The sequence below is a fragment of the Arachis stenosperma genome, chromosome 8, assembly GCF_014773155.1.
Source record: "Arachis stenosperma cultivar V10309 chromosome 8, arast.V10309.gnm1.PFL2, whole genome shotgun sequence".
Lineage (NCBI taxonomy): Eukaryota > Viridiplantae > Streptophyta > Magnoliopsida > Fabales > Fabaceae > Arachis > Arachis stenosperma.
Window position 1 is genome coordinate 4899672 of NC_080384.1, and position 26470 is coordinate 4926141.

A 26470-nucleotide genomic window follows, 5' to 3' on the forward strand; every position below is an offset into this window, starting at 1 on the left:
AGAATTAAAAAGCCACCATATAGACCGAAATTTCTATGCTTTTGCATGCATGTATTCTTTTTCCCCACCACTACTTTTATTGTTGAGATAGTAGTGGACATGTGTTTATAAGTATAAAATATACACCATGTATATAGACCGAAATTTCCTTGCAAATACATGCAGGTATATATCTGGAATTCTTGTCAGGTTGTCATGACCATTTCGATTTTAGAATGAAAAAGGCTACGTTGTACACATGATATTATTACTAATAATATAGTGTCAGTAGCACAAAATGTTAAAATGTTTTTGTTTCACTCATTTTTTGGTTGACATCATAGATGGTATCAAAATGAATTTATATCAAGATTTTAAGTATTGAAGAATAGATATAACTCTTTTAAAAAAAATAATGAATTCGATCCGAGAATTATTTAATTACGATATTAAAACAATTTTATATTAAAATTACTAGTAATAGAATTATAAAAAAATCAATTAACAAAAGAATAAATAATTAAATAAAGAAGACAATGAAAATATAAATATTGATTAAAGTAAAATAATAACAAAATGCAAAGAAAATAAACGAAAATGAATCAAATAAACAAAAAAAAAAACAAGTTAAAAATTGATTTTTGACACTCATATGCACTTGCACTCTATGTTTTTCCATTGCGTCGCGGAGATTGAAAATTTTATGAGTTTATGTAATGATCATCTAGTATTTTTGATTGAAGTCCCCTAACTCTTTTAAGTTTCTCCTATTTATATACCATAGGGATAGACTTGCCATGAGCATATTGTCCACTATCTTACCTCCTCTTTTTTCTCAACCATGACCTTACCTTGACCATGAAGAATCCTGATCTACAGATTTTGACCCTCACGTCTTCCTTGGTCTTCAAGTCCCACGTTTCTTTAGTTTGCTCCTTAAATTTCGCATCCATATTTTCCACTTAGTCTTGATGGTCGAGTAGCAAGTTTTGATGCTCAAGAAAAGCAATAACTACCTTTTCACTTCTATACTCTTTGTACCATCTTTCTTTGATTTTAGATTACCTGTCTCGGCTTCTATAGTCGAAATCTTTGGTAGTCGAAACACCCTCTTGTCGAGTAAAATCTTTTTTTTTGTACTAACAAATTACCCCTTTAAAACTTATTAGTTTGTTCAAAAATATAAGTTTTAATATTTCTCATGCCAAACACATGTAGCCTTTTCAAATTCTCAAAATTTGAAAGGACAGTTACGCATTATTTAAAATGATGCGCACTTTTCTAGGAACACATAATGTCCCTTAGGTTTTAATGACCTGTTCTTTTAATAGATGATTCCACCATTGCTTCTCAAATTAAATCAAATCATCCCCAATTTTCAAGAAACTTGCTTCTTGAAAACCATAATCTTTTCTCTCTGAGCGACATGCCTTCCGCAGTTTCTCAATTGCTCTTTCATTCAACTTCTACGCCAACCATCATCATCGCATTCTCTTCTTTAGCACCCATGGCCGACATTTCTCATTTTTGAAAAGGAGATAAAGTCATTCCTCTTCCTCTATTAATGGCTAAAATAGCGCATTTATATGATGAAGATGGAGCTTTGAGAGCCCCAAACCCAAATGCAGAAACCTATAATTTCTGGTGTCGCCAGGTATTTCTGTCATTCTCAGTTAATGGAGTATTGTATTCCTTCTTAGGTCCTTTGGCAACCCAATAACAAATTGATTATGTTTCTTCTTTCTTTCCATCATCATCAGAGCATTTACCATTGGTTTTCTGCAAAAATGTCAATGCTTCATACTTTGTTGGTTGAATTTTTAGAACTGCTCCCCTAGGAATTTGAGTCCTCTTTTTTCGACCTGGATATCTCAATTCACACCTACATATAAGTCGATTTGAGAATCACTAAATATTGTGCATACCTTAGAATTAGCTACCTTTGATCTCTCTTATATTGCTCCTTTACTAGGGGCTAGGCTATACTTCTAGTGCCCTACCACCAATAACTTTCATTTTTTTATGGAATAATGGGTCTAATTCTGATGGACATTTTGACTCTGACCGGTTTACTAGTTGATGGTCAATTCGTGTCATGGTGGACCGATTGTCCTAAAGATGATTTTAATATCAACTTTGATTCGAATTCCATATCAAGCATCATTCAAAACAATATAAGTTCTGACGAAGATCCTTTTTCTGATAGTGAACATGTAACTTTTCTCTTACTACTCAATTCTTTTTGTTTTCTGCTCTAAGTCAGTCCAAATTGAAAAGATAATACTTGCCCCTGGCCATTGTGCTCCATCAGAAAAAACTCATTGACCTTCCTGCCTTGATCTTGTGTCAATTTTACGAAACTCTTTCTTTGATTGTTGATGAAATTCGTCAAGGGGATCCTTCAATCAATCCTTTTGGGTTGTAAATTTATGGTTCAAAGATGTTCTTGAACCTCATCTCACAACCTCTGGCTCAAAAGTTCCTAACACTCTAATTAACGGTATTTGCCTTTTCCAGTTTTCTCGGATAAAACCAAAAATCATGTCTCCCATTGGTGCTTTTTGACACTTTGTTAGGGTTCTATTTAACATCAATGAAGATAACAATATTTCTTATTTTCCAAATCCATTCACATTTTGACATGATTTTGTTTCATGCCTTAACTCTTTTATTAGCTTCCAGCCAAAAAACTAAGCAACAGTCGATGATATGTGGGCTAGGATCTTAACTCCTCCAATTTTCCCTGTCGGCTTACCTCATGAGTCGACATGGGCTCTCAAAAAGAAATTAGTTGTTTATTCACCTCAATATGTAGCTCAACAATTTGGCTTTGCCCAAGTCTTACCTTCTCCTTTGTCTCTCGACCCAGCGGCTCAAAAGATTCACTATAAAGTGTCGGATACAAAAGAGTTTGACGAAATGTTAGAGATGAACCACCAACGAATATCGACTTAATACCAATGTCTGAATATCGGTAGTTGTTTTTTCTCAACTTATGATTTTTATGCATAGTGGTCAAAGTACTTTTCTGCCCATTGTATATGTGTTGATCAAGCCCTCTCAAATCTGGTCTTCTTTCCTGCACTGATAGTATCTAAGAAAACCAGAGGTAAATATAAAGAAATATTTTTTCCAAATACTAAGTACTTTCATAGGCATAATTTCGATACTCAACTTACTTTATCTTTTAATTCCTTTAGTTACTCGACACACGCCTATTATTCAAGTTGCTATTGGTCTACAACCAGTTGAGGAAAACTAGGATACACAAGGTAGAAGTCAGAGCAGAGGACAATCAAGTGGTGCAACTCTTACCTTCAAGAAGAGTGGATCGATTGATTTTCTGATAAGAGCTGACATACCAAAGCCTCAAAAAGTTCACCTTGCCACCTCAAAGGTACATACTTAATGACATTTGTTACTCTTCAAAATTTTTGACTCACACCTACAATTTTTTTCACATATTGCAGTTGAAGCAATCTCAGAAGAGGACTTTGATGAGCGGATAATTTATACGCTTTTTGGCATTATTTTTAGGAAGTTTTTAATAAGTTTAAGCTACTTTTAGGGATGTTTTCATTAGTTTTTATGTTAAATTCACATTTCTGGATTTTACTAGGAGTTTGTGTGTTTTTCTGTGATTTCAGGTAAATTCTGGCTGAAATTGAGGGACCTGAGCAAAACTCTGAAAGCAAGGCTGACAAAGGACTGCTGATGCTGTTGAATTCTGACATCCCTGTACTCGAAATGGATTTTCTGGAGCTACAGAACTCCAAATGGCGCGTTCTCAACGGCGTTCGAAAGTAAACATCCAGAGCTTTCCAGCAATATATGATAGTCCATACTTTATTCGGAAATTGACGATGTAACTTGGCATTGAACGCCAAGTACATGCTGCTGTCTGGAGTTAAACGCCAGAAACACGTCATGATCCGGAGTTGAACGCCCAAAACACGTTATAACTTGGAGTTCAACTCCAAGAAAAGCCTCAGCTCATGGATAGATCAAGCTCAGCCCAAACATACACCAAGTGGGCCTTGGAAGTGGATTTACGCATTAATTACTTACTTCTGTAAACCCTAGGAGCTAGTTTATTATAAATAGAACTTTTTACTATCATATTATCATCTTGGATCCTGGATTGTATTTTTTCTTTTGACCACGTTTCATCTTGGGTCTCAGTTTTGTTTTATTCTTCATCTTAGGAGACTATTGATCACGTTTTGGGGGGCTGGCCATTCGGCCATGCCTGAACCTTTTTCTTATGTATTTTCAACAGTAGAGTTTCTGCACACCATAGATTAAGGGTGTGGAGCTCTGCTGTACCTCAAGTTTCAATACAATTACTATTACTTTCTATTCAATTCTCTTTCATTGTTATTCCATGATATACGTTGCACAACACCTTGATGAATGTGATGATCCGTGACACTCATCATCATTCTCACCTATGAACGTGAGTGACTGACAACCACTTCCGTTCTACCTTAGGCCGGGCGCATATCTCTTAGATTCCCCAACAGAATCTTCGTGGTATAAGCTAGATAGATGGCGGCATTCATGAGGATCCAAAAAGTCTAACCTTGTCTGTGGTATTCCGAGTAGGATTCCGGTATTGAATGACTGTGACGAGCTTCAAACTCCTGAAGGCTGGGCGTTAGTGACAGACGCAAAAGAATCAATGGATTCTATTCCAACCTGATTGAGAACCGACAGATGATTAGCCGTGCTGTGACAGAGCATTTGGACCATTTTCACTGAGAGGATGGGATGTAGCTATCAACCAAGGGTGATGCCTCCAGACGATTAGTCGTGTAGTGACAGCGCATAAGACCATTTTCCCGAGAGGATTGAAAGTAGCCATTGATGATAGTGATGCCCTACATACAGCTTGCCATGGAAAGGAATAAGAAGGATTGGAAGAGCGAATAGTGAAGTAGAGTTTCAAGAGGAGCACAGCATCTCCATACGCCTATCTGAAATTCCCACTCTTGATTTACATAAGTATTTCTATCCCTTTTATTTTCTTTTTATTATTTATTTTCGAAAACCAAAATTATTTAATCTGCCTAACTGAGATTTACAAGGTGACCATAGCTTGCTTCATACCAACAATCTCTGTGGGATCGACCCTTACTCGCGTAAGGTTTATTACTTGGACGACCCAGTACACTTGCTGGTTAGTTGAACGGAGTTGTGTCCACACATAGCAAAGAGCCACAAGAATAATTCCATATAAAATAAAGAATACAGTATTGTGAGTATCACAATTTCGTCCACCAGACTTCCTTTCGAGTTGCTAACATTGACAAAACTTTTGATCGAGAGATGGATCAACTAGTTTTTGCTGAAATAGAATTCCTTCAGCCTACTCAGCCTATTCTGACTTAGAATCCATCATCGACTACAACATCTCATATTTTGACCTCTTCTCCACTGGTAGCTCTTTTGTTTAGATTTTCAATGTTAAGTCCCTTTCAATTGCTACCTGACCTTTATATCTTTGCTCTTTTTAGATCCACTATATGTATCTCCCTATTGACGCGGGAGCTTACCAAGAATCTGGGTCTGTATATGAATCAGGGTCGATTGCTGCTACTATCACTGGATAGTCAACATAGAAATTCGTCACTGAAGACACTACTCCCATACTATTGACACAAAAAATTGCCGATCAAGATATGGAAACAACATTTATTGTTCCTTCTATAAAAATTGGAGATTTAAATTTTGATGACGTCGATTTTGACCTGGAAAATCTCCTATTCAAAGCTCGACAAATTTATTCCTATAAAGGAACTATAGCAAAGTCCTCTGGTCCAGATTTGAGTACCGTTGTCCTTTGATGAGCGGATAATTTGTACGCTTTTTGGCATTGTTTTTAGTATGTTTTTAGTATATTTGGTTTAGTTTTTAGTATATTTTTATTAGTTTTTAGTTAAAATTCACTTTTCTGGACTTTACTATGAGTTTGTGTGTTTTTCTGTGATTTCAGGTATTTTCTGGCTGAAATTGAGGGACCTGAGCAAAAATCTGATTCAGAGACTGAAAAGGACTGCAGATGCTGTTGGATTCTGACCTCCCTGCACTCGAAGTGGATTTTCTGGAACTACAGAAGCCCAATTGGCGCGCTCTCAACGGCGTTGGAAAGTAGACATCCTGGGCTTTCCAGCAATATATGATAGTCCATACTTTTCCCAAGATTTGATGGCCCAAACCGGTGTTCAAAGTCACCTTCAGAATTTCCAGCGTTAAACGCCGGAACTGGCACCAAAATGGGAGTTAAACGCCCAAACTGGCACAAAAGCTGGCGTTTAACTCCAAGAAGAGTCTCTACACGAAAATGCTTCATTGCTCAGCCCAAGCACACACCAAGTGGGCCCAGAAGTGGATTTTTATGTCATTTACTCATCTCTGTAAACCTTAGGCTACTAGTTCTCTATAAGTAGGACCTTTTACTATTGTATTTAGATATCTTGGTAGCTATCTTTGTTCTTAGGCTATCTTAGATCGTTGAGAGGCTGGCCATTCGGCCATGCCTAGACCTTGTTCTTATGTATTTTCAACGGTGGAGTTTCTACACACCATAGATTAAGGTGTGGAGCTCTGCTGTACCTCGAGTATTAATGCAATTACTATTGTTCTTCTATTCAATTCCGCTTGTTCTTGTTCTAAGATATCACTTGTTCTTCAACTTGATGAATGTGATGATCCGTGACACTCATCATCATTCTCACCTATGAACGTGTGCCTGACAACCACCTCCGTTCTACCTTAGATTGGGTGAATATCTCTTGGATTCCTGATACACGATGCATGGTTGATCGCCTGACAACCGAGCGCTCGCCTGACAACCGAGCCAGCCATTCCGTGAGATCAGAGTCTTCGTGGTATAGGCTAGAACTGATGGCAGCATTCAAGAGAATCCGGAAGGTCTAACCTTGTCTGTGGTATTCTGAGTAGGATTCAATGATTGAATGACTGTGACGTGCTTCAAACTCCTGAAGGCGGGGCGTTAGTGACAGACGCAAAAGAATCACTGGATTCTATTCCGGCCTGATTGAGAACCGACAGATGGATAGCCGTGCCGTGACAGGGTGCGTTGAACATTTCCACTGAGAGGATGGGAGGTAGCCACTGACAACGGTGAAACCCTTGCATAAGCTTGCCATGGAAAGGAGTAAGAAGGATTGGATGAAGACAGTAGGAAAGCAGAGAGACGGAAGGGACACAGCATCTTCATGCGCTTATCTGAAATTCCCACCAATGAATTACATAAGTATCTCTATCTTTATCTTTATGTTTTATTCGTATATCACCATATCCATTTGAGTTTGCCTGACTAAGATTTACAAGATGACCATAGCTTGCTTCATACCAACAATCTCCGTGGGATCGACCCTTACTCGCGTAAGGTTTATTACTTGGACGACCCAGTGCACTTGCTGGTTAGTTGTGCGAAGTTGTGTTTATGCCATGGTATTGAACACCAAGTTTTTGGGGTTCATTACCGGGGATTATGAGAGTTGTGAAAAGTATTGTTCACAATTTCGCGCACCATCCCTCAAGCTGAGAAATTGCCTTAGGCCTCGACCAAAGGAGAAGAAATTATAGAAAAATTTACCTCTCCTGAACTCATGGTTCCAGATCCTCAAGTTGTTGATAGAATCAACCTCATTCTCAATTTTTGGAACCATTATATTGAGGATATTAATGACCATACTATCCTAAAGGCTTGACTTACTAACGTGCTTGCCTTTCTTATTCAACATATTTCCTCCGACAGATGTTTTGCTCTTAGTTCATTTATTAAGGATATTTCCTCCCATTTTTCCAGAATTCATGAGGCTGACCAAAACTTGCACAGGTCACTTGAAACTTTAGCTGACTATGATATTCAGCTAACAAAATACGATATGGCTAATTAAGTCTCAGGTTGCTGAGGTTTTGTCGGAAGGTCAGGCAAAGGAACAACACATGGCGTCAAAAATCGTAGCCCTAGAGAAAGACTTGCTAATCTAAAATCAAGAAAAAGATAAGGTTGCATCTACCAATGCCGCCCTTTCTCTTTGACTGGAAATGATTGAAAAGGCTCGGGCTTCCAAACTTTCAGGTCGAGATGCTGTAGTTGAAGCAGTCACTCAAGCCATCAATGTCTGATGCCAGTGCATCTTGGCCAGTTTTACTGACCTTTTCTTTACTGTTTTAGGGTAGTTTTATGCATTTTCTTAGTAAATAAGCAAGTTTTGGATAAAAATACACTTACACCTTGATTTAAGCAAATATTGTGAACTTTACATGATTTCATGAGAATTATGCAGGAATTGAATGATAAAATAGATAATGCATGATCTCATGACTTGGAACAGAGCTTTGATGCACTTTATTTGCTTGATTTTAGGACAAAGAAAGCAAGGAAGAGCCACGTTAGCAGCCACGTTAGTCTAATTAACGTGACCACTAACGTGGAATGGGAATAAGCTTGTAGTGTTAATGAAAAAAGTGATCGCCAATAACGCCTTCGAAGCCATCATAGCCCACGTTAATGTAATTAACGTGGTAGCTAACGTGGAGGCAAAGGGGAGCTCCAACGTTAGTGGTAAAATTAAATATCACTAACGTTCCAAAAGGGCACACTTAGCCATGTTAAGAGTCACGTTAATCCAATTAACGTGAACTCTAACGTGGGAGGAGAATGCAATCGCCAACGTTAGTGACACTCACCTTTGTCACTAACGTTGGACTAAGCCAATATTGCCCACATTAGTGGTCACGTTAAGACCACTAACGTGAAGGGTAATGTGGAGCAAGGAATGATAGGCCAACGTTAGTGACACTCACCTTTGTCACTAACATTGGATATTGCAATCACCACCACGTTAGTGGTCACATTAATGCAATTAACATGAGGCACTAACGTGGGAAGAAGGGGCATTTGAAGCGTTAGTGACAAAGGTAAGTGTCACTAACGCTCTCAAAGTTTGGGCATGCCCACGTTAAGGGCCACGTTAGTTACACTAACGTGGATCACTAATGTGGGGAAAAGAAGCAAAGAGCAACGTTATTGGTAAAGGTGAATGCCAATAACATTTGCGAAGGACTGGGAGGCAACGTTATTGGTAAAGCTGAATGCCAATAACGTTTGCGAAGGACTAAGAGGCAACGTTAGTGGTCACGTTAGTGCCACTAACGTTGAAGTTAACGTGGATCAATTTGGTTTGGAGAGTTAGTGAAAAAAGGTTATCGTCACTAACGTTCTCGAACCCACAGTTTCACTTAACGTTAACACCACTAACGTTCTAACTAATGTCCACCCATGCCTGACTCACACTTTTTTTGCAAGCAAAGCTGAACCCACTGAAGATTGTAACTGCTTCAACTCAAGATCAAAGCCCCATATCCAAGACTTAAAGAGCTGACTAGAAGATCAAGAAAGTAGTATATATAGGAGTAGTTTTAAACTAGAGAGGAGCTTGGCATTTTGGAGAACTACACTCTGTATATTTACTTTTCCTGCAATTTCTAGTTTACTTTAGAATGTACTCTTCTCTATCATCTTCCATTTCCAGAGCTATGAACAACTAAACCCCTTTTCATTGGATTATGGAGCTCTGTTGTAATTTGATGGATCAATTATAGTTTTCATTCTCCTTCTTCTTTCTTTTCTCTTGATTTACTAGAAAGATTTTGATCTTAAATCAATTGGTTAGTTATCTTGGAAAAGAAACTCTCCATAATTGGATCTCCTCTGAGCCTTGGAAAAGGGATGAAGAGATCATGCTAGAAATGCTTTCTCATGTTGGACCAAATTGGAGTTTGGACAGATATAGTGACATATAATCCTCCCAACACTTTGATTCGAAAATACATGTGGTATAATCAGTGACCATACTTCATCTCTTCCCATGAGCAATTAAATCAAGGAATTGAGCAATTGTTCAAGCTTAGAGAGATTGGGTTGCCAAGGAATTCGGATCCAATCATCTAAGATTGCCAATGAGATCAATGAATGCATTGATTGAGGAAGAGATGAGAATGAACTTGATCCAGAGAATGCAACATCTCCTAAGCCCAATAAATCTCCCATTTCTGATCTTACCCATTCTCTTTACTTTCTGCAATTTATTTTTATGATTCATCTCCCCAAATCCCCATTTAAGATTCTGCAATTTACTTTCTGCAATTTACTTTCTGCCATTTAATTTTCTGCAATTATCAACTCAATTTCTGCTTAGCTCAACTAGAACATTCCTCCAATTAGAGTTGCTTGACCAATCAATCCCTGTGAGATTCGACCTCACTCTATTGTGAGTTTTTACTTGACGATAATTCGGTATACTTGCCGAAGGGAAATTTGTTGAGAGACAAGTTTCTGTGCATCAAGTTTATGGCACCGTTGCTGGGGATTGAGTTTGTATCGACAATGATTAAGTTGGAAGATCACTAGATTGAGTATTTTTATTTTGCTTGTTTATTTTATCTAGTCATTTACCTTCAGTTTCAGTTATTTTCTTCCTTTCTCCCTTCTCCCCTCTTTGTTTTCTTTTTTTTGTTGTTATTTACAATTTTGTTCACTAATCCACTAACTGTTTGATAAATTGCACCACTAACAAACAGCCACTCTAACAAGAATAATTTCTTCATTTTCTTTCTTGCTGTGTGCTTTGTTAGTTGTATGACAGGGAGAAGAAGCAGAGCTTCAACTTCCTTTGATTCTGAACCTAAGAGGACTTTCCTTAGAAAAAGGAGGGAAGCAAGAGGGAAAAGAGTTGTTGGACCAGATACTGGAAAGACTTGCAGGACACGCATATTATTGTTTTTTAGATGGTTATTCAGGATATAACCAAATAGTGGTTGATCCAAGAAACCAGGAGAAAACATCATTTACTTGCCCATATGGGGTGTTTGCCTACAGGCGCATGCCATTTGGGCTATGTAATGCACCTGCAACTTTTCAACGTTGCATGCTTTCTATCTTCTCGGATATGATAGAGAAGTTCATTGAAGTCTTCATGGATGACTTTTCAGTATTCGGAGATTCCTTTCCTAATTGCCTAAATCATCTTGCCTTGGTATTAAAAAGATGTCAAGAGACCAATCTGGTCTTGAATTGGAAAAATGCCACTTTATGGTGACAGACAGAATAGTCCTTGGCCATAAAGTTTCTAACCAAGGCATTGAGGTAGACAGAGCTAAGGTGGAACTAATTGAAAAATTACCTCCACCGAGTGATGTCAAGGCAATTAGGAGCTTTTTAGGGGCATGCTGGCTTCTACAGAAGATTTATTAAAGATTTTTCAAAGATAGCCAAGCCCTTAAGCAATCTCCTTGTGTCTGATACACCATTTATCTTTGATGAGAAGTGCATGCTAGCATTTGAAAACTTGAAAAAGAAGCTGTCCTCAGCTCCTATCATCACCCCACCTGATTGGAACTTGCCATTCGAACTGATGTGTGATGCATATGATTTTGCAGTTGGGGCAGTGTTAGGACAGAGGAAAGGTAATTTGGTGCATGTCATATACTATGCCAACAAGGTCCTCAATGACACTCAACAAAATTATACCACTATTGAAAAGGAGTTGCTGGCAATAGTTTTTGCATTTGACAAATTTAGATCATACCTCATTGGTTCTAAAGTGATTATTTTCACCGATCATACAGCACTTAAATATCTATTTGCCAAACAGGAATCAAAACCAAGACTAATCAGATGGATCTTATTGTTGCAGGAATTCAATATTGAGATTAGAGACAAAAAGGGCATGGAGAACAGGGTAGCAGATCATCTATCCAGGATCCCTTATGAGAAAGGTACTACACATGATACAAGTGTGAATGAGTTCTTTCCAGATGAGCAGTTAATGTTGGTTCACAAGGCACCCTGGTTTGCAGATATTACCAATTTTAAGGCAACTGTTGACTTGCCTCCTGGAATCAACAAACATCAAAGAAGAAAACTCATCAATGATGCTAAATATTTCATTTGGGATGAGCTATATCTCTTCAAGAAGTGCTCAAATGGAATCCTTAGGAGGTGCATTTCAGAAGAAGAGGGATGAGAGGTCCTATGGAATTGCCATAGTTCTAGCTATGGAGGTCATTTTGGAGGAGAAAGAACTGCAGTGAAGGTGCTGCAATGTGGGTTCTTCTGGCCTACTATCTTCAAGGATGCTAAGGAACTGGTGAGGAGCTGCGATAAGTGCCAAAGGGCTGGAAATCTGCCCAAGAGAAATGAGATACCACAGCAATTCATCTTAGAACTCGAACTATTCGATGTATGGGGGATCGACTTCATGGGACATTCCCAACCTCATATTCGAACAAGTATATTTTGGTGGCAGTGGACTATGTATCTAAGTGGGTGGAGGCCGTGGCAACCCCAACAAATGACAACAAGGTGGTCATAAACTTTCTTAGAAAGAATATCTTCAGCAGATTTGGAGTTCCACGAGCCCTCATCAGTGACGGAGGGAGTCATTTTTGCAACAGACCATTGGAGACTCTACTCCTAAGGTATGGGGTGAAGCATAAGGTTGCCACACCTTATCATCCCCAAACAAGTGGGCAAACCGAGATATCCAACAGAGAGTTAAAAAGGATCTTGGAAAAGACTGTGGGGGCATTAAGAAAGGACTGGGCGAAAAAGTTGGATGATGCTCTTTGGGCATATAGGACAGCCTTCAAAACACCAATTGGGATGTCCCCATATTAACTGGTATATGGAAAGGCCTGTCACTTACCATTAGAGCTGGAGCACAAAGCCTTTTGGGCTCTCAAGATACTAAACCTCGATAGCACTGCTGCTGGTGAAAAAAGGGTCTTGCAGCTGCAAGAACTGGAAGACTTTAGGTCTCAAACCTATGAAAACACCAAGATCTATAAGAAAAAAATAAAAAGGAGACATGATCTCAACCTGGCACCAAGAAGTTTTGAAGAAGGACAACATGTACTCCTCTACAACTCCAAACTGAGACTCTTCCCTGGAGAACTCAAATCAAGGTGGTCGGGACCCTTTTTGGTCACAAAGGTCTCACCTTATGGACACATAGAAATCATGGAAGAAAGCTCAAGGAGGACATTCACTGTGAATGGGCAAAGACTCAAACACTACTTGGGCAGCATGGGGGAAGACCCCAAATAGAAGTATAATCTCAACTAAAGAAGCAACCGTCGAGCTAGCGACGCTAAAAAAGTGCTTTGTTGGGAGGCAACCCAACCTGAGGTAGTTTTCTTTTCATTATTGTCTCAATAAAAGATTCAAGTAGAGTTTTCTGTATTGTGAGGAACTAAGTTTGGTGTTGCACACCAAAACAATCCAAGGGTGAATGTGGAACTCTAAGTTTGGTGTTCCACCAGACTCCATCTGAAGAGTGCATTGCAACCCTTCAATGATAAAGCATTTGCTCTAACAAACAGAGAAACTACTTGACAGATGTTTAATCTCTAATGCATAGTTTGCTTTTCTAGTTCATAGTTGTTTTCTTAATAAAAGCACATGAGGTTTCTGCATGTATTCAACTTGTTGCATTAGGCAAGGAACTAAGTTTGGTGTTCACACACCAAATTAAGTTTAGAAATTCACAAGCATACATGCATGCTAACTATTTTTCAAGTGCTTGGGGAACAAGCAACTTCCAATAGTTTTACAGGAATTCAATCAATCTCATGAAATAATCATACATCATCATCCAAGGAGACAAATAAGGATCTAGGATGATGATGACAAGGAAGAAATAGGAAGACATCAAGAGGTTGTATTGTATTTAACTGTCTCTGAGTTGTAATACTTTAATTGAAAGTACGATCGAATATTGTTCTCAAGGACATTCATATTCTGCTTGTTCCTCTTTATTCACATATAAGTGTGTTGGTCTAAGTCCCTGGCTTTCATTTTCATCTTGCTTACATGTATGCTTGTCCTTTAAGTCAAATAAAAGAAAATGTTATGAAAAAAACAAGAGTGGGGTTTATCTTGTGAAGTTAGTTCTCAATGTTTGTGGTATGGTAATTGATTAGCTAAGTTGGTTCACCAACAAGGTATATAGGTAACTATATGCTCTAAATCACATACTTGAAGCACATCCTATTGAGATTAGCCAAACAAAAGATCCTAATAAGAAAAAGAGAAAGAACAATAAGAGTTTGAAAAGGAAAGAAAGATAATAAGAAATAAGGCTAGGCACCAAGGGTTTGAGTCTTGAGGCATGTGTCTGTGGTGCCCCTGTGCAAGGGATATGCTTGGATGAATAAGCTCTCAGGGGTGCCTTATCACTTGGTAACTTGGGTTAACTAACCCGGGATTATCAGCTGAAAAGTCCACTATCAAGGGCAACCTTTGCTACAGAACACTTAGTGACCCAAAGAGGTGCTGGACACCAAGGTCTCAAGAAAGAAAATAATAAACCATGTGCCTGTGGTGTGTATGTATGGGAGAAAGAAGCTTGAGAGAGTAAGTCCTTAGGGGTGTCTCAACACCTAGCACCTTGAACCAACTGGTTCGGGAGTGTTGGCTGAAAGCTTATCTTAAAGAGTCATCCTCTCACAGAGCACTTAGCCCAAGAATGCAATAAAACCTGGAAAAGAAGGGAGGATCAATAAATAAGAAGTCTCATAGGGTGCAATCAAGTGAGTGTTCAAGGACATGATAAGGACCTGAAAACCTGTAAAGGAATGAACCTAAGTTGCTATGCATGAAACCCCATAAACCAAGAACTTGACTTCTATAATAATGATTTGTTTATCTTGTTCTTTTATTCATCTTTCCTATGTTTCAGTACTTGCTTAGGGACAAGCAAGCTTTAAGTTTGGTGTTGTGATGCCAGGGCATCTTGGCCAGTTTCACTGACCTTTTCTTTACTGTTTTAGGGTAGTTTCATGCATTTTCTTAGTAAATAAGCAAGTTTTGGATAAAAATACACTTAAACCTTGATTCAAGCAAACATTGTGAACTTTACATGATTTCATGAGAATTATGCAGGAATTGAATGATAAAAAGGATAATGCATGATCTCAAGACTTGGAACAGAGCTTTGATGCACTTTATCTTCATGAGTTATTGGTAAAGGTGAATGCCAATAATGTTTGCGAAGGAATAAGAGGCAACGTTAGTGGTCACGTTAGTGCCACTAACGTTGAAGTTAACGTGGATCAATTTGGTTTGGAGCATTAGTGAAAAAGGTTATCGTCACTAACGTTTTTGAACCCACATTTTCACTTAACATTAACACCACTAACGTCCTAACTAACGTCCACCCATGCCAACTCACACTTTTTCTGCAAGCAAAGCTGAGCCAACTGAAGATTGTAACTGCTTCAACTCAAGATCAAAGGCTCATATCCAAGACTTAAAGAGCTGACTAGAAGATCAAGAAAGTAGTATATATAGGAGTAGTTTTGAACTAGAGAGGAGCTTGTCATTTTGGAGAACTACACTCTGTATATTTACTTTTCCTGCAATTTCTAGTTTACTTTAGAATGTACTTGATGAGCGGATAATTTATACGCTTTTTGGCATTGTTTTTATATAGTTTTTAGTATGATTTTGTTAGTTTTTAGTATATTTTTATTAGTTTTTAAGCAAAATTGACATTTCTAGACTTTATTATGAGTTTGTGCGTTTTTCTGTGATTTCAGGTATTTTCTGGCTGAAATTGAGGGACCTAAGCAAAAATATGATTCAGAGGCTGACAAAGGACTGCAGATGCTGTTGGATTCTGACCTCCCTGCACTCGAAGTGGATTTTCTAGAGCTACAGAACTCCAAATGGCGCGCTCTTAATTTCTTTGGAAAGTAGACATCCAGAACTTTTCAGAAATATATAATAGTCCATACTTTGCGCGAGTTTTTATGACGTAAAATGGCGTCAAAACGCCAGTTCTCTGCCCTTTTCTGGCGTCAAAAAACCAGAACTGGCATAAAAGTTGGAGTTAAATGCCCAAACTGGCACCAAAGCTGGTGTTTAACTCCAAGGAAGACCTCTACATGTGAAAGCTTCAATGCTCAGCCCAAGCACACACCAAGTGGGCCCGGAAGTAGATTTCTACATCGCTTACTTATTTTTGTAAATCCTAGTAACTAGTTTAGTATAAATAGGACTTTTAACTATTGTATTTTAATCTGGGCATCTATCTTTGATCAGTTTATGCAATCTTAGACATTGGGGACTGGCCTCATGGCCATGCCTGGACCTTTATCACTTCTGTATTTTTGATGAGCGGATAATTTATACACTTTTTGGCATTGTTTTTAGTATGTTTTTGGTATGATCTAGTTAGTTTTTAGTATATTTTTATTAGTTTTTAGTTAAAAATCACTTTTCTGGACTTTACTATGAGTTTGTGTGTTTTTCTGTGATTTCAGGTATTTTCTGGCTGAAATTGAGGGACCTGAGCAAAAATCTGATTCAGAGACTGAAAAGGACTGCAGATGCTGTTGGATTCTGACTTCCCTGCACTCGAAGTGGATTTTCTGGAGATACAGAAGCCCAATTGGCGCGCTCTCAACGGCGTTGGAAAGTAGACATCCTGGGCTTTCCAGCAATATATGATAGTCCACACTTTGCCCAAGATTTGATGGCCCAAACCGGCGTTCAAAGTCACCCTCAGGAATCCCAGCGTTAAACGCTGGAACTGGCACCCAAATGGGAGTTAAACGCCCAAACTGGCATAAAAGCTGGCGTTTAACTCCAAGAAGAGTCTCTACACGAAAATGCTTCATTGCTCAGCCCAAGCACACACCAAGTGGGCCCGGAAGTGGATTTTTATGTCATTTACTCATCTCTGTACACCCTAGGCTACTAGTTTTCTATAAGTAGGACCTTTTACTATTGTATTGAGATATCTGGGTAGCTATCTTCGTGTTTTATGCTATCTTAGATCATTGGGAGGCTGGCCATTCGGCCATGCCTAGACCTTATGCTTATGTATTTTCAACGGTGGAGTTTCTACACACCATAGATTAAGGTGTGGAGCTCTGCTGTACCTCGAGTATTAATGCAATTACTATTGTTCTTCCATTCAATTCCGCTTGTTCTTGTTCTAAGATATCACTTGTTCTTCAACTTGATGAATGTGATGATCCGTGACACTCATCATCATTCTCACTTATGAACAAGGTGACTGACAACCACTTTTGTTCTACAAGCAACCAAGGCTCTAGTGAATATCTCTTGGATTCCTGATTGCACGATGCATGGTTGATCGCCTGACAACCGAGTGCTCGCCTGACAAACGAGCCAACCATTCCGTGAGATCAGAGTCTTCGTGGTATAGGCGAGAACTGATGGCAGCATTCAAGAGAATCCGGAAGGTCTAACCTTGTCTGTGGTATTCTGAGTAGGATTCAATGATTGAATGACTGTGACGTGCTTCAAACTCCTAGCAGGCGGGGCGTTAGTGACAGACGCAAAAGAATCGATGGATTCTATTCCGGCCTGACCGAGAACCGACAGCTAAATTCCGCGTGCTGTGACAGAGCATTTGCAAACGTTTTCACTGAGAGGATGGGAGGTAGCCATTGACAACGGTGAAACCCTACACAAGCTTGCCATGGAAAGGAATAAGAAGGTTTGGATGAAGACAGTAGGAAAGCAGAGAGACGGAAGGGAAGGCATCTTCATGCGCTTATCTGAAGTTCCTACCAATGAATTACATAAGTATCTCTATCTTTATCTTTTATGTTATTTTCGTTCATCACCATATCCATTTGAGTCTGCCTGACTAAGATTTACAAGATGACCATAGCTTGCTTCATACTAACAATCTCCGTGGGATCGACCCTTACTCGCGTAAGGTTTATTACTTGGACGACCCAGTGCACTTGCTGGTTAGTTGTGCGAAGTTGTGTAATGCCATGGAATTGAGCTACCAGGTTTTTGGAGTTCATGACCGGGGATTATGAGAGTTGTGAAAAAGTATTGTTCACAATTTCGCGCACCAAGTTTTTTGCGCCGTTGCCGGGGATTGTTCAAGTTTTGAGCAAGCTCTTTGTCCGGTAACATCAGTGCCAAAATCCGGCAACAGCACCAAGTTTTTGGTGCCGTTGCCGGGGATTGTTCAAGTTTGGACAACTGACGGTTCATCTTGTTGCTTAGATTAGGTATTTTTTTTTTCGAAATTCTTGAAGATGAATTCTAGAGTTTCATGATGATTTGTTGAAGTCTGGCTGGCTGAGAAGCCATGTCTAATCTCATTGGACCGAGGTTTCAACTTATCATCACAAGAGCTTGTTGATTTTTATCAATCTTGCTTTTGGAGCAGTGATCTGCTAAGGCTTGGCTGGCCTTTGGCCATGTCTAGTGTTTTGGACCGAAGCTTTCTTTGAAAGCTTGGCTGGCTGTGAAGCCATGTCTAATTCCTGGACCGGAGTCTTAGACTAGCATTGCACTGATTCCTGGAATTCTCATTAAGAATTTTGATACCTTTTTCCACTTAATTTTCGAAAAACACAAAAAAAAATCAAAAAAAATCATAAAACCCAAAAATTTCTTGTTTGAGTCTAGTGTCTCATCTTAAGTTTGGTGTCAATTGCATGCATTCATTCATATGTCTTAGTGATCTTCAAGATGTTCTTGATGATTTCCGTGCTCTGATCTTTGAATTCTATTGACTTGAAGTGTTTTGTGTGTCTCATATGCATTCGCATTAGTGTCAGTAGTATACAAACTACTAAGTTTGGTGTCTTGCATGCATTGTTATTTGATTTTAGTTGCATTTTGATTATTCTTTATTATTAAAATCCAAAAATATTTTTAATTTGTGTCTTTTCAAGTCAATAATACAGAGAATTGAAGATTCAGAACATACAGCAGAGGAATTACACAGAAAAAGCTGGGCGTTCAAAACGCCCAGTGAAGAAGGACAGACTGGCGTTTAAACGCCAGCCAGGGTGCCTGGTTGGGCGTTTAACGCCCAAAAGGGTATAGTTTTGGGCGTTAAATGCCAGAATGTGCACCATTCTGGGCGTTTAACGCCAGGATGGCTAAAGGGGGAAGATTTTGTTTTCAATTCAAATTTTTTTAAGTTTTCAGAATCTTTTCAAAATCAAATCTTTTTCAAATCAATTTTTCAATCAAATCTTTTTCAAAATCAATTTCTTTCCATTTTTAAAGATACTTGCTATCAATTAATGATTTGATTCAACATCTCAAGTATGTTGCCTTTTCTGTTGAGAAAGGTTTAATGTTTGAATCATATCTTTTCTTGATAGCCAAGTTATTAATTTCTAAAATCAAATCTTTTTAAAATTGTTTTCAAATCATATTTTCTCAATCACATTTTTAAAAAAAAAAAAACCAATCATATCTTCTTAACCACATCTTTTTCAAAATAGTTTTCAATCAAATCTTTTTGATTTCTAATTTCAAAATCTTTTTCAAAAATCATTTTATTTCTCTCCCACTTTCATTTTCGAAAATTAAGTAATGTTTTTCAAAAATGTTTTCAAAATCTTTCATTTAATTTTCGAAAATTACTTCCCTTATCCTCACATCCTTCTATTTATGGACTAACACTATTCCTTAATGCAAAATTCGAACTCCATCTCCTTTGATAAGTTCGAATTTTCCACTTCTGTCTTCTACTCTTCTTTTCCTCTGACACTTCAAGGAATCTCTATACTGTGACATAGAGGATTCCACATTTTCTTGTTCCCTTCTCTTTCTTATGAACAGGAGCAAAGACAAAAGCATTCTTGTTGAGCCTGATCCTGAACCTGAAGGGACCTTGAAGAGAAAGCTAAGAGAAGCCAAAGCACAACCCTCTTTAAAGGACCTGACCGAATTCTTCAAAGAAGAAGAACACATGGCAGCCGAAAACAACAATGCCAACAATGCAAGGAAGGTGCTGGGTGACTTTACTGCACCTACTCCCGACTTCTATGGGAGAAGCATCTCTATCCCTGCCATTGGAGCAAACAACTTTGAGCTTAAGCCTCAATTAGTTTCTCTAATGCAACAGAATTACAAGTTTCATGGACTTCCATTGGAAGATCCCCATCAGTTTTTAGCTGAATTCTTGCAAATCTGTGACACTGTCAAGACTAATGGGGTTGACCCTGAGGTCTACAGACTTATGCTATTCCCTTTTGCTGTAAGAGACAGAGCTAGAACATGGTTGGACTCTCAACCTAAAGAAAGTCTGGACTCTTGGGAAAAGCTAGTCAATGCCTTCTTGGCAAAGTTCTTTCCACCTCAAAAATTGAGTAAGCTTAGAGTGGAAGTCCAAACCTTCAGACAAAAGGATGGAGAATCCCTCTATGAAGCTTGGGAAAGATACAAACAATTGATCAGAAAATGTCCATCTGACATGCTTTCTGAATGGAGCATCATAGGTATTTTCTATGATGGTCTCTCTGAACTATCCAAGATGTCTTTGGATAGCTCTGCTGGAGGATCTCTTCATTTGAAGAAGACGCCTACAGAAGCTCAAGAGCTGATTGAAATGGTTGCAAATAACCAATTCATGTACACTTCTGAAAGGAATCCTGTGAACAATGGGACTAATCAGAAGAAAGGAGTTCTTGAGATTGATGCTCTGAATGCCATTCTGGCTCAGAACAAGATATTGACTCAACAAGTCAATTTGATTTCTCAAAGCCTGTCTGGAATGCAAAATGCACCAAGCATTACTAAGGAGGCTTCATCTGAGGAAGAAGCCTATGATCCTGAGAACCCTTCAATGGAAGAGGTGAATTACCTAGGAGAACCCTATGGAAACACCTATAATTCTTCATGGAGAAATCACCCAAATTTCTCATGGAAGGATCAACAGAGACCTCAACAAGGTTTCAACAACAATAATGCTGGAAGAAATAGGTTTAGCAATAGCAAGCCTTTTCCATCATCTTCTCAGCAACAGACAGAGAGTTCTAAGCAGAATACCTCTGACTTAGCAACCATGGTCTCTGATCTAATCAAAACCACTCAAAGTTTCATGACTGAAACAAGGTCCTCCATTAGAAACTTGGAAGGACAAGTGGGTCAGCTGAGCAAGAAAATCACTGAACTCCCTCCTAGTACTCTCCCAAGCAATACTGAAGAAAATCCAAAAGGAGAGTGCAAAGCCATTAACATGGCCGAATTCTGGGAGGAAGAAGAGGCAGTGAACACCACTGAGGAAGGCCTCACTGGACATCCACTGGCCTCCAATGAGTTCCCCAATGAGGAACCATGGAAATCTGAGGCTCAAAATGAGACCATAGAGGTTCCATTGGAATTACTTCTGCCATTCATGAGCTCTGATGAGTATTCTTCCTCTGAAGAGGATGAGTATGTCACTGAAGAGCAAGTTGCTAAATACCTTGGAGCAATCATGAAGCTAAATGACAAGTTATTTGGAAATGAGACTTGGGAGAATGAACCTCCTTTGCTCACCAAAGAACTGGATGACTTGTCTAGGCAGAAACTGCCTCAAAAGAGGCAGGATCCTGGGAAGTTTTCAATACCTTGTACTATAGGCACCATGACCTTCAAGAAGGCCTTGTGTGACTTAGGGTCAAGTGTAAACCTCATGCCCCTCTCTGTAATGGAGAAGCTAGGGATCTTTGAGGTGCAAGCTGCAAAAATCTCACTAGAGATGGCAGACAACTCAAGAAAACAAGCCTATGGACTTGTAGAGGATGTTCTGGTTAAAGTTGAAGACCATTACATCCCTACTGATTTCATAGTCCTAGAGACTGGGAAGTGCATGGATGAATCCATCATCCTTGGTAGACCCTTCCTAGCCACAGCAAAGGCTGTGATTGATGTTGATAGAGGAGAGTTGATCATTCAAGTGAATGAAGAATCCTTGGTGTTTAAGGCCCAAGGATATCCCTCTATCACCATGGAGAAGAAGCATGAAGAGCTTCTTTCAAAGCAGAGCCAAACAGAGCCCCACAGTCAAACTCTAAGTTTGGTGTTGGGAGGCCACAACCAAACTCTAAGTTTGGTGTTGAACCCCCACATTCAAACTCTAAGTTTGGTGTTGGGAGGTCCCAACATGGCTCTAAGTATCTGTGAGGCTCCATGAGAGTCCTCTGTCAAGCTAATGACATTAAAGAAGCGCTTGTTGGGAGGCAACCCAATGTTTTATAATTAACTATTTTCTTTTGTTATTTTATGTCTTTTGTAGGTTGATGATCATAAGAAGTCACAAAATTAATGAAAAAAGCAAAAACAGAATGAAAAACAGGAAGAAAAACAGCACACCCTGGAGGACGCACCTACTGGCGTTTAAACGCCAGTGAGGTTAGCTGTTGGGCGTTTAACGCCCAGTCTGGCACCATTCTGGGCGTTTAACGCCAGAAAAGGGCACCAGACTGGCGTTAAACGCCAGAAAAGGGCAAGAACCTGGCGTTAAACGCCAGGAATGGGCACCAGCCCGGCGTTTAACACCAGAAAAGGCACAAAACGTGATTTTGCATGCCATTTGGTGCAGGGATGACTTTTCCTTGACACCTCAGGATCTGTGGACCCCACAGGATCCCCACATACCCTACCACTCTCTCTCTCTTCTTCACCAATCACCTCAACACCTCTTTCCCAAAAACCCCTCACCTATCAAATCCCTTCTTTCTCTTCACCACTCACATCCATCCTTCATAAAACCCCACCTACCCCACCATTCAAATTCAAACCACTTTCCCACCCAAACCCACCCTCAAATGGCCGAACATCCCTCTCCCTCTCTCCTATATAAACCCTCCTTCACTCCTTTATTTTCACACACCTTAAACACCATCTCTCTCCCCTTGGCCGAATACAAAGCCATTCCCTTTCTCCTCATTTCTTCTTCTTCTACTCTCTTCTTTCTTCTTTTGCTCGAGGACGAGCAAACATTTTAAGTTTGGTGTGGTAAAAGCGTTGCTTTTTCATTTTTCCATAACCATTTATGGCATCCAAGGCCGGAGAAACCTCTAGAAAGAGGAAAGGGAAGGCAAAAGCTTCCACCTCCGAGTCATGGGAGATGGAGAGATTCATCTCAAGGGTGCATCAAGACCACTTCTATGAAATTGTGGCCTTGAAGAAGGTGATCCCCGAGGTCCCTTTTTCACTCAAAAAGGGTGAATATCCGGAGATCCGACATGAGATCCGAAGAAGAGGTTGGGAAGTCCTTACCAACCCCATTCAACAGTCGGAATCTTGATGGTTCAAGAGTTCTATGCCAATGCATGGATCACCAAGAACCATGACCAAAGTGTGAACCCAAATCCAAAGAATTATCTTACTATGGTTCGGGGGAAATACTTGGATTTTAGTCCGGAGAATGTGAGGTTGGCGTTCAACTTGCCTATGATGCAAGGAGATGAACATCCTTACACTAGAAGGGTCAACTTTGATCAAAGGTTGGACCAAGTCCTCACAGTCATATGTGAAGAGGGCGCCCAATGGAAGAGAGATTCAAGAGGAAAGCCGGTTCAATTGAGAAGGCATGACCTCAAGCCCGTGGCTAGAGGATGGTTAGAGTTTATACAACGCTCAATCATTCCCACTAGCAACCGGTCCGAAGTTACCATAGACCGGGCTATCATGATCCATAGCATCATGATTGGAGAAGAAATAGAGGTTCATGAGGTTATAGCCCAAGAACTCTACAAGGTGGCGGACAAGTCCTCTACCTTGGCAAGGTTAGCCTTTCCTCATCTCATTTGTCACCTCTGTTATTCAGTAGGAGTTGACATAGAGGGAGACATCCCCATTGATGAAGACAAGCCCATCACTAAGAAAAGGATGGAGCACACAAGAGACCCCACTCATCATGAGATCCCTGAGATGCCTCAAGGGATGCACTTTCCTCCACAAAACTATTGGGAGCAACTAAACACCTCCCTAGGAGAGTTGAGTTCCAACATGGGACAACTAAGGGTGGAGCATCAAGAACACTCCATCATCCTTCATGAAATTAGAGAAGACCAAAGAATCATGAGGGAGGAGCAACAAAGACAAGGAAGAGATATTGAGGAACTCAAGCACTCCATAGGATCTTCAAGAGGAAGAAAGAGCCGCCATCACTAAGGTGGACCCGTTCTTTAATCTCCTTGTTCTTTATTCTTCTGTTTTTCGAAAAATTAATGCTTATGTTTATCCATGTTTGTGTCTTGTGATCATTAGTGTCTTAGTGTCTATGCCTTAAAGTTATGAATGTCCTATGAATCCATCACCTTTCTTGAATAAAAACGTGCTTAATTGAAAAACAAAGAAAGAATTGCATGAATTTTGAATTTTATAATAGTTTAATTATTTTGATGTGGTGGCAATACTCTTGTTCTCTGAATGTATGCTTAAACAGTGCATATGTATCTTGAATTTGTGGTTCATGAATGTTGGCTCTTGAAAGAATGATGAAAAAGGAGACTGATGAGCGGATAATTTGTATGCTTTTTGGCATTGTTTTTAGTATGTTTTTAGTATATTTAGTTTAGATTTTATTATATTTTTATTAGTTTTTAGTTAAAATTCACTTTTCTGGACTTTACTATGAGTTTGTGTGTTTTTCTGTGATTTCAGGTATTTTCTGGCTGAAATTGAGGGACCTGAGCAAAAATCTGATTCAGAGACTAAAAAGGACTGCAGATGCTGTTGGATTCTGACCTCCCTGCACTCGAAGTAGATTTTCTGGAGCTACAGAAGCCCAATTGGCGCGCTCTCAACGGCGTTGGAAAGTAGACATCCTGGGCTTTCCAGCAATATATGATAGTCCATACTTTGCCCAAGATTTGATGGCCCAAACCGGCGTTCAAAGTCACCCTCAGGAATCCCAGCGTTAAACGCTGGAACTGGCACCCAAATGGGAGTTAAACGCCCAAACTGGCATAAAAGCTGGCGTTTAACTCCAAGAAGAGTCTCTACACGAAAATGCTTTATTGCTCAGCCCAAGCACACACCAAGTGGGCCCGGAAGTGGATTTTTATGTCATTTACTCATCTCTGTACACCCTAGGCTACTAGTTTTCTATAAGTAGGACCTTTTACTATTGTATTGAGATATCTGGGTAGCTATCTTCGTGTTTTATGCTATCTTAGATCATTGGGAGGCTGGCCATTCGGCCATGCCTAGACCTTATGCTTATGTATTTTCAACGGTGGAGTTTCTACACACCATAGATTAAGGTGTGGAGCTCTGTTGTACCTCGAGTATTAATGCAATTACTATTGTTCTTCCATTCAATTCCGCTTGTTCTTGTTCTAAGATATCACTTGTTCTTCAACTTGATGAATGTGATGATCCGTGACACTCATCATCATTCTCACTTATGAACAAGGTGACTGACAACCACTTTTGTTCTACAAGCAACCAAGGCTCTAGTGAATATGTCTTGGATTCTTTAATCGGAATCTTCGTGGTATAGGCAGGACCTGATGGCAGCATTCAAGAGAATCCGGAAGGTCTAACCTTGTCTGTGGTATTCTGAGTAGGATTCAATGACTGAATGACTGTGACGTGCTTCAAACTCCTAGCAGGCGGGGCGTTAGTGACAGACGCAAAAGTATCGATGGATATTATTCCGGCCTGACCGAGAACCGACAGCTGAATTCCGCTATGCTGTGACAGAGCATATGCAATCGCTTTCACTGAGAGGATGGGAGGTAGCCATTGACAACGGTGAAACCCTACACGAGCTTGCCATGGAAAGGAGTAAGAAGGATTGGATGAAGACAGTAGGAAAGCAGAGAGACGGAAGGGAAGGCATCTTCATGCGCTTATCTGAAGTTCCTACCAATGAATTACATAAGTATCTCTATCTTTATCTTTTATGTTATTTTCGTTCATCACCATATACATTTGAGTTTGCCTGACTAAGATTTGCAAGATGACCATAGCTTGCTTCATACTAACAATCTCCGTGGGATCGACCCTTACTCACGTAAGGTATTACTTGGACGACCCAGTGCACTTGCTGGTTAGTTGTGCGAAGTTGTGTAATGCCATGGGATTGAACTACCAAGTTTTTGGGGTTCATGACCGGGGATTATGAGAGTTGTGAAAAGTATTGTTCACAATTTCGCGCACCAAGTTTTTGGCGCCGTTGCCGGGGATTGTTCAAGTTTTGAGCAAGCTTTTGGTAACAATGCCTGAGATTGTTCAGTTTGGACAACTGACGGTTCATCTTGTTGCTTAGATTAGGTATTTTTTTTTTCGAAATTCTTGAAGATGAATTCTAGAGTTTCATGATGATTTGTTGAAGTCTGGCTGGCTGAGAAGCCATGTCTAATCTCATTGGACCGAGGTTTCAACCTATCATCACAAGAGCTTGTTGACTTTCATCAATCTTGCTTTTGGAGCAGTGATCTGCTAAGGCTTGGCTGGCCTTTGGCCATGTCTAGTGTTTTGGACCGAAGCTTTCTTTGGAAGCTTGGCTGGCTGTGAAGCCATGTCTAATTCCTGGACCGGAGTCTTAGACTAGCATTGCACTGATTCCTGGAATTCTCATTAAGAATTTTGATATCTTTTTCCACTTAATTTTCGAAAAACACAAAAAAATCAAAAAAAATCATAAAATCCAAAAATCTC

The 26470-nt window shown here is 39.5% G+C and overlaps 1 non-coding gene across 1 annotated transcript; it reads right to left on the bottom strand.

Moving 5' to 3' along the window:
• Positions 1 to 20183: 20183 nt before the first annotated feature.
• Positions 20184 to 20287, bottom strand: LOC130947067 (small nucleolar RNA R71). Its single transcript, XR_009072479.1, has one exon. It is a non-coding gene; the product is annotated as a small nucleolar RNA R71 (small nucleolar RNA).
• Positions 20288 to 26470: the final 6183 nt, after the last annotated feature.